Genomic DNA, 13,281 nt, shown 5'->3' with positions numbered 1-13,281 from the left:
AAGCCAAAAACCGAGTCAAGAAAACTTGTACAGCCATTGACATATATAGTATAAGCGGCGGAAAATTTTGACACCTTCTGGATGCAGTATTGGCAGACGGCATTCGGCCAATGCTGGGTCATGATTGGCTGTTGGATCCAGACTTTCGACCATTCAGACCCCGGCTTGGTGCCGGACCGGCTAGCGTTCCGAACTTTTGGCCAATCGTTTGCAAGACAGGCTTCTCGGCCGTAGAAGCACCTGACTGCGGGCGGTAAACCCCCTAACATTGTGGGTGATGTAAGTGCTTAATTAGGTCATCCGAACCATTTGGAATCGAATTTTTGTTCATTTCATGGTCGGTATTTCCCACACATAACGATCCCCGCAGTTATACGCTGAGCTCCAAGTACTTCTGGCCAGCACGATGTCTAGTATCTGGTGAAACCCAACCATGAACCCTATTGGATCACGTGGTTATCGACCACCGACAGAACACCACTCTTCAGGGCTGTTATTCCTTCCTGGGCATCCAGTTTTTCAAGCCACCCTACCTCGCTGCAGGCCTACACAAATCGTTTTCAAAGAACTGCCATAGGTTGGCATTATTCTTCCCTGGCTTTTCTGCAGCAATTTCGACTTGCCTGCTGCACAAGTTCAAATCCGTATACGGAGTTCAGGTCGCCCTATGTATTAGCAACTTGCCCCCATCCAACCTATTCCCCTGCACCTGACATCCCTACAAAAGTGCAACCAGTGAGTCTGCTTGCTTTCAGATTAAACCACATTTTTGAGACAAAACTTGCCATGTGCTCCCAATCTGAATTATCCCATCTCCATCTCCACTTTTGCTCGTTGTGACTCCGGCCATTTACCTAACCACCGAAGTTCACTCATGGCCATCAATGGTTTTCAGTTTTAGTTCATGCCACCTGACTGTCTTTGAGCTAGTCAAACCTCATGACCATTTTTCCCATGAAGTTGGGAAATAACCTATCACTGCTATATCATCGGGTGTTCCCCACTGTTTGTGACATTGTCCTCTTTTTTTGCGATCCTTACCCCCACAAATCCCTCAGTCGTGTTCCATTGTGACTGTAAAACTATGATCATGCCAGACTGTATGCCTCCCACAAGTTGGGAATAAACATTATTAATATTATTACCCGTCCGCGCAAACGACCACAAACCGGATATTGTCGGTAGTCCGGTAACCGTCTTCCAACCTCAAGTTTTTGCCGTCGGTTTGGGCATTAAAATAAATCATTTGGCTTTGTTGACCGATCTACATGTATTGGTAGCCGCGTGAACCCTGATTGTACTGTACCTGCATACTTATTATATTTTCATCTTTACTATAAACCGCAGAATATACACGGAAGCACCAGATGCGTCATTGTATCATGGTTGATGGGCCCAACCCTTAGGTCTGAAGACCTACAGGTGCAAACTTTTTTCGCCAGTTTCTACGTGGCACATCAAGATCAAGCTGGATTATATCGGTGCCAAATTGGGGTCAGCCGCCTAGGAAACGAAAATATAGCTGCCGAAAGGATGTAACCCTTATCGGTAGTGTCCGACGCGCCGCTACGGAAATCGCTGCCGGACTTAAATCCGTAGGCTATGAAAGGAATCCGGTGGTGCTTGACCAATTTCCTTTCGAGTATCGACGACTCCAAAAGGACCTAATACTTACTCATGCCTTGTTTGAACAAGGTTTGGCCAATATTTTTTCACCAATGATATAGGTGACATGGGGCAGGGCATGGTGAGATTTTTAAGTTTAGAGCGCTCAATTCTATCGGGTAAAATTTTTATCATTTCGGGTAGTTGCCGCGTAAAATAACTTACCTCGGACGGTTGTCCACATCTAGCACCCAGTTCAGGGTGCTTTTTAATGGAAAACACCATGCTGGCAAGCTTACTGCCCCAAGCAGAGATCTTAGAGAAGGGCGATGCACTTTTTTCGCTTGTGCTTTTCAGGTGAACGGCAGCCATTGGATGACGAAAATAAACCATTCCCGGAAAAATTGGGCAAAAACCTTGGTCCAGAGTGTCTGTCTGTGAAGCTGTAATCAAGTAGCCAGTCAGCGACCAGCGACGATGCTTGAGTGTTCGAGTGTGTCCGAGAAACTGTATCAACCTATCACTCAATGCTGGCCGTGTAGAGGTTTGCGCCGAATCGCGTTCAGTTAAGCAACTACGAGAGGTGTACATACTTCAACCGACGTCTTCTCCCTGCCTTACCATTGCGGATTCCCAATATACGAAGAATAGTCATGTGAATTGTACGGCTGAGCCAAGATACTCCGTCGTTAAGGTGCAAGCTTGCAGACCATGAGGTTGGTTGTTTGAACGGAATCTCTGTTCTCGACTGCGATTGCCTAGGCTTGAGCAATCTGGTTGTATCTCACTGCTCGTGTATCCTTTGAGTGACATTTTAGCTGGCACAGAAGAGTGTTACAATTGAGTGTTATATAAGTCCCTGTGATATGCCATATTGGACTTAATGTACACAAACGGGCGGGTCGGTGAAAACAGACTGCTATTGATGACTGTCTTCTCTTTTGGCATACTGCATCTTCTCCCTGGCCTATTTACCCGCGACGTCTTCGTAAGTTCATTTGAAGTGACCGCCAGATCCACTCGTCGTCCGTTATGGTTAGCTTCAGTATATGGGCTTACCTCGCGGCTGCGACTGTAGACAACGAGATGCGGGATTACTCTGTTGTGGTGAGGCCGCGGTTTAATGTTGTTTGGCGGTTTACCTACCTCATCAGCTAATGCAACGATACATAGGGATGAGCCCGGCCTCTGCATCTGGACTTCTGCCTGGGCACGGCCAACCTGGTAGTAACACAACCCTTGTGATTCCCTCGGGTGGTAAGGAAGCTAGGCACCGAGAGGGCATTGCAACTGAACGAGGACGTGTGGATAGCCGTGTGACATCTACAGAGCCCTGACAAGATTTGCTGGCCGACACAGACCCGACAAACGCAATCCCGGTAGCCTTTGATTTGGATATCAGAGCAAGTTTGGCATCCACCGTCGAAATTCAGATTACTGTGGTAGTCTTACGTCAACCACCGGTGGCTTGAGCCCAACCGTGAGGTTGTGTAGCCAAATATGCTTTAATACATCAGGGGGTGTGTTGATACTAGCGGAGTCCCCCTATTCACTACACAAGCGGAGCGGATAAGTGAAGGTACTTCCGTCGGGTATCTGGGGAAGTGACCAGTTGCACGCATTCACCCCTACCTGCTGAGTTTGCTCTTTACAGCCCTTTTTTTCGAACCCTTGTGCAAGCTAACCAGAAAACCGCTATTGCCGCTTTATTGGTACGGTGTATTGATGCAAGATGGCCCCTCTGGACAGGTGAACTGCGCTCAGGTTTTCGACCACGAATGCCTCAGAAGCTTTGGCGGTGTCGGAATGCGTCAACAGATCCGGACCAAGACAAACAAATGATGGGTCTTTAGGTGTGTATCAAGTACTTCAGTCGCCGAAAGCATCCAGCCTCGCAAATTTCGGTGGCTGGGGCATGTCTGAGTACAAATTATTTGGGTGGGTGAGCTGTTGTCGCCCAAGAGAGCGAGATAACTCAGTAGTTAGAGCGCGAATTTACTGACTGGGAAGTCCGTGGTTCGAACACGACCTTTTCCCCCCGACTGCCCATGTATAGGCTTGGGCAACGTGGCAGTATGTCAGCTTTCGTGCTTCGCTCGAGCGGCACGGAAGCTAGGTATAGTTAGGGGGTTACAGATAAACGAGGAGCATCAGCTTCGACACTGTTGTCCTCTCCGATGGTCATTCGTTGGTACTTGTGTACTGCATTCCGGAGCCCGAAAATTTCAAGCAGATGGGTCGAGCCTACCACAGCTCGCTGGTTGGACACTACCGACTGTGATCTTCAGGCACCGCGGCTTTTAGAACTAGTGCTGACTTTGCTGTAAGCAACCAAGATGGAGCCTTGTTTGATTGGTCGCCTGTGAGCGGCTAGCTCTGTGCAGTAAGAACTCTCGTTGGCCGAAATGTCAGCCGCTGACTATGCACATCTCCGTGGAAGATACTTTCTGTCCGGAAATACCACATATTACAAGTCAACTTTTTATCTATCACAAAAATTTAAGCTATAATCCTAATCGCAGGAGATTTCGGTGCGCAAGTAGTGCGCCTTAGTTCATGCAGGGGCGGTTTTGTAGCAATTTTATTTAGGATTCAAGTGTAGTGATATTGGTGAGTGTATTTTACAACAATTCTGACTGCTAGTTTTTCACTAACAATCTAGGTTTAGATACACTAGAAGCAGCCATGTTACCTGGCGCTCTCATATAACAACTCAACAGCCACTTAGTCAAAACGATCTCGTACCCCAGATACCAGGGGCAAGACTCAGTACTCGACTGCGATCATTTTGGAATAAATGTTGATCCGGATCGTTCTGTGGTTTGCTGTAATTTTTCGCCGAATTTTCCGGAAAAACCTTGAAAATCAGCCCTTATATAGCGGTCTTGAGCCTCATTGAACAGTTCATTAAACAAAAGCTATTAATTTTATCTGGTGGCCGGCTTGGGTGTTCCAATGGCGCATTAGTTTGTTGATTGAGTTTTCTTCCGTGCAACCATCCCAAATGGGCTGAATGGAGGAATTTGGATTGAGAGTAACGAGATTAAAACCTTTCGGGGAGCCTTATAAGACCACAAATGCATCCACTGTGCGCAATGGCATCAGGAGTAAGATATCTACGTCTTTCTTCCTGAGTCCTTTGGCTGAGCAGTTCTACCGCAGTCAAAAGGGACAGACTATAGATTTAGTGGCTACTCGCAGGGTCCTAAAAAGACCGCACGGTTTGCCGCCCTGCTGTTCATACTTTTGATTCATTGGTGCGGAATAAAGCCCTCAACACAACCCTTTTCTCACATCATTGAAGGTTGAATTTTTGAGTCAAAGCTTTAAGTGTAGGCTTCAAATAAAGTCCCTTTGTTGCCCTGTTCAGCCGGGGCGTAACGTTCGCGCCAGCAGTTCTTTGTTCATTGAAGTCCCTCCTAGGGTGCTTTCCGTCCACTTAGCAAATTTTATTCGGTTGTTTGATTATCGGTCATTTTGCCGATGTGTGACAGCGCAATACCTATAAATTCACGATACCCCATCGGCATATGGGTCTCCAACGTTCACACTGCCAAATATGTAAACGGGCAACGCTTGCCTGAACCTTCCATACAGGCCTCAGGTGTGTTCGTACAGACTTAAGCATCCAGGATGAACTTGGCGTTCCCAAATTTCTTTCCTTGTGAGTGGCGATTCGGAAATACAGGGCGTGGGATTCGCACTCTGTTCCAGGATGGAACGCGCTACTTTAGGGTATCCTTCCAGTGGACGATCGTCTTTGCGCCCTTCGGGTATCCAACTCAGTCTACCTCACCGCCACGGCACGCAAAACAGCTCGTATCAAACAGACTTTTATTAGGACGCCGAGGATATATGGTAATGGTGTTTTGTTCAGCTTACTTCACGGTCTGTTCCTCCCAAGGTAGCGTTTACGTTGAAACAACCATTAAAGGTGCAAAAGGAATAATAAAGCCAAAAACCGAGTCAAGAAAACTTGTACAGCCATTGACATATATAGTATAAGCGGCGGAAAATTTTGACACCTTCTGGATGCAGTATTGGCAGACGGCATTCGGCCAATGCTGGGTCATGATTGGCTGTTGGATCCAGACTTTCGACCATTCAGACCCCGGCTTGGTGCCGGACCGGCTAGCGTTCCGAACTTTTGGCCAATCGTTTGCAAGACAGGCTTCTCGGCCGTAGAAGCAGCTGACTGCGGGCGGTAAACTCCCTAACATTGTGGGTGATGTAAGTGCTTAATTAGGTCGTCTGAACCATTCGGAATCGAATTTTTGTTCATTTCATGGTCGGTATTTCCCACACATAACGCTCCCCGCAGTTATACGCTGAGCTCCAAGTACTTCTGGCCAGCACGATGTCTAGTATCTGGTGAAACCCAACCATGAACCCTATTGGATCACGTGGTTATCGACCACCGACAGAACACCACTCTTCAGGGCTGTTATTCCTTCCTGGGCATCCAGTTTTTCAAGCCACCCTACCTCGCTGCAGGCCTACACAAATCGTTTTCAAAGAACTGCCATAGGTTGGCATTATTCTTCCGAGGCAGCCCGACCATTCTCTACAACGACCCAACACAGTGCTGGTAATGAACATTTAAGTGGAGCGTGACAGTGCAAGAGGAGCCAAGCTGACAGCGTTGAGACCGATTTTTCGGACTTTCACGATGCGATCAAATGACCACTTGTTGCCGTCGAGGTCGCTAGTTCTGATTGATTTTAGGAAATCCATACCAGCAGAAAACGGGTGTGACGGCACATGCAACTCTCTGAGACGCCAAATGTTGAAGTCTAATGAAAGGCTAGCTGTTCTGATGGGCAATGAGTAAATATTGTGCTACAGAGAATAGTCATGCATTATGTAACTTAATCAAATCAACTGGCCATAGGAAGCAGCCATCAGCGAAATTGATTAAAAAAGGCGCTTGATTAATTTTTTCACAAAAGCCCACTTGGAAGGATTGGCCAAACTTTTTAAGAGTTTTAGTGACCTCCGGCAACACAGCCTCTGGAGGCATTGCATGGGGACGTATGGGATATAAACTTTAAATGTCCGTCAGAAGTAACGAAATATGAACTGTCCATCCGAAAGCGTGAGAAGGAACCAGGACTGAATGTTTTTTGTCTAGCCATCTTTAAAGAAGGTGGTGAAACTGTGGTTACGCAACTGACAACTTCTATTGGTGCTATATTGAGTGACAAGAAAGTGCCCACAGAATGGGACAGATCAATAGTCATCCCTGCCTTCAAAAGTGATATGCGCAAACTTTGAAAATCACCCTAGCAATAACCTTGTAGCCGTTGCATAGAAAGTGCTCACCGTTCTCATTCTCTGTGGGCTGACTGAACACAGAATGACAGAGTGAGATAGATCCATATGGGCGAAACTGGGTTTCATCCTGCAAGAGAATGCATCAGATAAATTTTGTGATAGTTGCACTGCTTCTTGCAACTAACGATGACCGCACTTCTTGACTTGGAATTGTCTTTGCCTCTTCTGGTCGTCGGACATTGTGGCAATGCGCATGCCCTCACGCTCTTGAGCCTCTAAGCTTGTGATAGTTGCACTGCTTCTTGCAACTATCGATGATCGCGCTTCTTGACTTGGAATCGTCTTTGCCTCTGCTGGTCGTCGGATACGGCAGTGCGCATGCCCTCACGCTCTTGATCCTCTAAATTCTGCACATCAACTCCCGTAGACTCGTGGAGATCTATGGCAGGTTCTCTTTTGAGTTAATCACATCTAGCGGCGTCAGGTAAAGTTATGCGCGCCTCCTTTTTTCTTTGAATTTGTCTTCGATATGACCATGGAAGGCTTACTCCCAGCGTCTAAGGCCTATATGGTCGAAATGTTTTCAGGGTGTTCACCTACATTTAAGAAGTATATTGACTACATGGTTTTTCCTGGGTCCCGCTCGCTAGGAACAAAAACAATATTCGTAGTGCACTACTCATAAGGTTGTTGAAAATTCTTCGACAGCCCACGGCCAGTTTCGCCCTTCTTGGGGCTCATCAGGTAGGTACAGTCCCCGAGTTTTCGTCAACCTTATGTTCTATTCGAAAACAAATTGTACGAATTTAGCGAAATATACTTATTTGCAAACAAATTTGGTTTCAAGAAGAGCGAAACCGGTGGTGGGCTGTTGGATTTTAAGCAACCTTATGAGTAGTGCATTACAAATATACATGTATCGCGATATCTCGAATATCGTAGCAACTGAAACATGAGGCGGCCTGGTGCAGCACATCCAGGTTCCTGGAAATATCGCGAACGAGGGATTCAGCTGGGTTCCAGGTGGGTCTCTCACAAAACCGATTTTGTTTGCAAATGAGTTTATGTTGCTAACAACAATAGTAAATAATTTTAATTACTCTGCTTCACTGTTTGGCATGCGCTCATACGTGTAAAATCTGGGGTGCTGCTCCACGACTAGTTAGGAAGAAATCTGAAACTCATGGTTGCATATGAGCGATTGACGTAAAAGACGGATTTGTTTGCCTGTATAGCTGCATCATTCCAAGTGACCTAGCTGAACTGTTCAGCTGTAAGATCCTTTCGGTGCCTAGCTGCCATACCACCCGAGGGAAGCACGAGGGCTGGGATACTTCCAGGTTGCCCAAGCCCAGACAGGGGAAGTCGAGAGATGGAGGTCAGGTTCGAACCACAGACCTTCCAATCAGTAAATTTGCACTCTAATCACTGAGCCATCTCACTCCTTTAACAATATGCACTGGGTTGGTGCGATCCATACTGCTTTGTGGATTAGCGACGTGACCTCTACTCGCAGAGGGCATACGAAAGATGTCAGCCTTTGACCGCCTGTGTCTCCTAGGCATTGGGGGGGGGACATCGGATTAGCAATGCTAAGGTACTCCAGATGATCCTAGGAGGAAGGAGTTCTTCCGTGATGTGTGAATTACGCTTCATAGGTTACGGAGGTTAGAAAATTTACTCCGCATGCCAGAAAACAGTCTGCCTCACAGAGCTCTTTTCAGTCAGCCTTGTACTGAATGGAAGCGACCGATAGGTGGACAATATGTGACCTGGCAACGAAGTATGAAAACACTAACCAGTGAACTTAATCGAATCGATAATTGCCGCCCCCCAGGACGAGGACCCCGGGACTCGAATCACCACTGGTTAGTGACACTGGCAGAAGTGGCCCGATCACAAAGTTAGTGGTGCTGGTGAATCAAAACTATAGCCTTCAAGAGTAGCTACTCTGGTCCCGTAAAAACTCAACATACCATCGCCTCCAAGGCTTGGTTGTATCTCCCACACTCCAAATTTCCAGTGGTCGAAGCTGTAGCACTTGGAACCAAAGCTTATGATACACGGTTTGTAGCTGACAAATTGAATTGAATTAATTGAGCCAATTACTTCATTGCGTACCTGTGCACCCCTATCTTCGCAGATCATTGCCGAACGAACAGCGATAATCACTGTACAATTCGCGACTGATGGTGGGTGCACTGTTTCGAAAGTTGTCTGTTTGAAGTACACTAGAACTGAGAGGTGTGCACCCCTATCTTCGCAGATCATTGCCGAACGAACAGCGATAATCACTGTACAATTCGCGACTGATGGTGGGTGCACTGTTTCGAAAGTTGTCTGTTTGAAGTACACTAGTTGCAACTGAGAGGGAAAATGACTGCTACGCGTGCTGCGAGAAATCTGGCATGTGGTTTTTTCCCAAACATACACGCATTAACCACTGTGTCTCAACTGTTGCTTTCACCTCTTGATGCAAAAAGTTCTACGCCTTCTGAACGGCAACATAATTCCACTAGGCGGTCTGTTAGACTTCAGCTCAAACGAGGTTTATGTGTGGATACGGAGGCGTGGTGGAATCGGAAAGTTCAGAGAATGAGGACCATTGCGGCGAGCTAGTTCGTAAGACGGAATGAAGGACATCTGTTAGTGAGCTATTCAAAGATACCTTTGAGAATTCAATATTCAATAAAAATCTGCGTTTAGATAGTTGGGCAGAATATTTTCAACAACGCTTTTGCTGTCAGTCGGCTTGTATATCTATGTCCTTCGCTGGACCCGCCTATCTCGGTTCTCCCTCAGTTTATGAATTACTAATATAACATTCTGCCTTGCAATGTTATCAGGCTGTCCGACAAAGTGTGCTTTCACGGGCACTACTTTAGGTCATTGATTCATTTCTGTGTTTTTTCTTAACTAGAATGAACCTAAGGGAACATAAGTTTGTTGAAAGCTCTTGAAGTGAGTTTCCCTGTTAAAACGGGATTGGTGTGTAAATGAGTGTATTTCGTAGAACAGAATTACGTAGGGATAGGAATGCCTTCCAGACAACGAGTCAATTCATCAGCATTCGCTTAAGCTAAACGAGGCGACTACTCGGATCTCAGAGATGCCGGCCTAGTGCCTATCAGTACGCGGCTACTGAATTAAATAAGACTACGACGCTTGACCCAGGCACGTGCGACGCAAATACAACAGTAGCATGCAGGATTTTACCTGGTTAGGGCCGCCTTCGTTGCGCCTTCCAGTTATACCAAATGCTTGAGTAGCGACTTGCATACAATTACGGTTCTCGTCGACTTCATAGAAGCCTTTGACGCAAACTAGTCTCAGAAATACCTCTGAAGTACTCTCTTTTCCCACGCTAGTCAAACAGGAGTTCACAGCCACCCGTCAACAACTAATAGTTTTGGTAAGACTATCTTCCCTCCGCTTGCTGTTCGATTCCGTCACCTGTATTATCATGTAGCACGTGCTCCAATGTATCGAGGCTCGTGGTATAGGAATGGCGCCTTAACAAAGATCAATGGACTTGTATTATTCGAAAGATATTGACCACTTATTCACGCTGTCCACTCTAGATACAATGTCGGATATGATCTCTAGTTCCTGGATGCTTCAACTATAAAGTGCAAAGGATTGTTTCAGGATCTTAACTCCTCCCCTGCCCTTCTGAAACTTCAGGGGGGGGGGGGGGCGCTCGCGTTTATCAATAAATGTACAGGCCGTGACAGCGCTGTAATGGAAGTCAATGCACTCACTATCAGGGCTCGGGCACCACCTATGAACCTAGCCGTTATTGGACCAGGAACGAGTCCTACGGAACCTAATGGCCTGTGTATTCAGGATAGAAATAAGGACAATTTTTGCTCTATGGTTTTGAGACGTGAACTGGTTATTCGCAAAAAAGTTCCGTCAATCGGTTCAGGAGCACACCCGCTTCACTGAATCCTTCTGAGTGACCCAGCACTCACTACAGACAATGACCATTGTCTGATCAACATAGGAAACGCGAGTGGACACTGAGGACCACCGAATTCGCGTACCATTTTAAATTTACGATGGTGACAAGTGGCGACACTAGCAAGTTAAAATATTTAGACAACTCAGACTGAGGTGCTATCACAATGGACAATGTATGCAACGACGGTGACGACCGTTTGTCCTTCTCTAAAGCAGCCACCTTTGTTGGAGGTGCCACATGGGTGGGCGAATTACCCAGACTCTTCCCTCTGCACAACTAAGTCTAATAAGCACTCAGAAATTTACCCAGTGGGAAAGCCTACCACTGCTTCAAGTTTCTCAAAAACTAATTAACAACCTCAGCAGCTTGGATCCTCCTATGCAAGCCAAAATATTTAACAACGGGATGGTCTGAGCATCACAAAAGACACCTTAGGGGTAGTCTTTGGTGTTTTTTTAATTTCGTTAGCTTGCTTAGTTCATTGTAATTAGACTACATCCAATTTAATTTGTCATTAGTGCTCACTGTTCGTCATTCTTGTATCCACTACAATGTAGTTTTGGCTTTCAGGCATGCCGTAATTTCACACTCTATCAGAGATGACATCTGAGGATTTGTTACAAAGCAAGTATGATCGCTTGTGTGTGGAATTCAAAAAGGTACAAACTTTTCTTGGCCACTCGATTTTTAATCCGACAGCTAAGAAACAAGCACCACGACCTGAAAGAGTTAACATACAAAGAACTGTCGGAGTTACAACAGCTACGGGTAAGCTACAAGTTTCAGGGTGAAAGATGTGCATAGGAGAAGCAACGAGATGGAGAGTTACATATTCTCAGTCTTCAGAGAGAATGTGAATGTTTGCGTTTCCGCAATGTCCAGTTGGATAAACAACTTCGTCAGCTGACTGCAGGAACAGAAACCCCCCGCGTTCCGCGCTCCGGTCACACACTAGATGCGACTACAATTGACACCACCTTTGAGGCTGAATCAGACGTTTTAACCGTACCCTTGGATAGGAAGCTTACTCATCCCAATGATCATGTGAGTTCCGAGGGCCTTACTTCACAGTGCATGCCCGTCTCCCAAACGTCTTTGTAGCTTCCCGAATTATTCTACTTTATTTGTTTCCTGTGAGTGAAGTTTATCTGATGAAGCCATTTAGGTTGCACTTCTGTGCTCGTGAGGAAGATTTATTATTTTTTTCAGAATAGCCTTGCCCTACCTCGCGTGGACAAGATGTTATCCATAGTGATCAAGCGTGGCCTAAAAAGTCATGCCGCAGGTCCACCTAAAACATCTTTAAAACCGGACTTCCGTATGCGGTGCCGGTTTTCATGACTTTTAGATTTTCAACTAGGACTGTCTTCTGATTGACAGTATGTATTTTTCATTTCAACTCTGTCACGAATGCTACCATGTGTATCCAGAGCAGTGAGCATATATGAATCCGTTGTTTACAGCTTTGTTAGCTCATCTTGAGCATGCTTTGTAACACGTCTTTCAAGTGATCAGAATCTTCATAATTATAAAACTAACATACCAGGTGGATCGTAAGTGATCGCTCTCTGTTAACCAGGAGTTGCATCCATTGCTCGGCACAAATACTGCTGTATTCCATGCAACGTATGAAGATGGGTCCTTCCTCCTAAACCCGTAAATTTGGAATTTAACCAGTTCTTACAGTGTTGGGTACATAGAACGAAAAGACCTTAATTGTAGCGGGTTAAGTTGTGCGTTAGCTGTCCGCATCAAGTTGCACACGATTATGATGAACACCTTTGACTTACGCCCTCTGGCTATTCCCGGCACTTTGTGTGTGGCCTTCTTATAGAACCTTGGACACTCGGTGGTCCACTGCTTGTCCCCATGTACTCCATGGCCAAGCACGCTAATAGCACTAAAACATCTTTGAGTACAATGAATCCTTGTTGCTTTCTCATACTTGCCGTCCAGTAATATCCCCTATTCAATATCTTCCATGCTTTCAAAGGGTTACTCAAACACTTTATCTTTGACAACTGTCTCTAGATAGAGACACGTCGCCTGTGGACAACTAATTAAGGTATTCATCAGTGGACCCCATGTTTAAAAAAGCAGACAAAAGTGGTTCACCGTTTGTCAGGGTCAGATTCCTGAAAATAACCCCAGGATTTCCGAAACACACTGCAAGCTGCCATCCGCGAACTCGCTTCACAAAGGGGACCCAATCTCCGGGCCGGAAAGTCCAGCTTCCGACTGGAAACTGCAGCAGCCTCTCAGCGATGGTCGGTGGTGCTATCATCATAATCATCATCGACAGCATGACATCAGTGTTCAACACCGATGCTTCACTGTCGTGCAACCATGACTTATTTGAAAGCCTTATTGTAAAGAAAAGAATAAAGGTGGATGGGGGAGGGACTTAGTGCTAGCTTAACACAATCATTCCGAGGTGC

General features: G+C 46.0%; 1 protein-coding gene across 1 annotated transcript in view; it reads left to right on the top strand.

Annotated features, from left to right (window-relative positions):
* Nucleotides 1–234: 234 nt before the first annotated feature.
* The window catches only part of T265_11875 (hypothetical protein), a gene marked incomplete at both ends in the record, with an annotated part of 31,570 nt that continues 18,523 nt past the window's right edge, over nt 235–13,281 (top strand). Inside the window, 2 exons of the mRNA XM_009178679.1 lie at nt 235–279; nt 11,414–11,887. The remainder of the gene's footprint in view (nt 280–11,413; nt 11,888–13,281) is intronic.

Source organism: Opisthorchis viverrini (assembly GCF_000715545.1).
Source record: "Opisthorchis viverrini unplaced genomic scaffold opera_v5_617, whole genome shotgun sequence".
Classification (NCBI taxonomy): domain Eukaryota; kingdom Metazoa; phylum Platyhelminthes; class Trematoda; order Opisthorchiida; family Opisthorchiidae; genus Opisthorchis; species Opisthorchis viverrini.
Note: the sequence above shows the minus strand (reverse complement) of the source record. Positions and strands in the feature narration are given on the sequence as shown.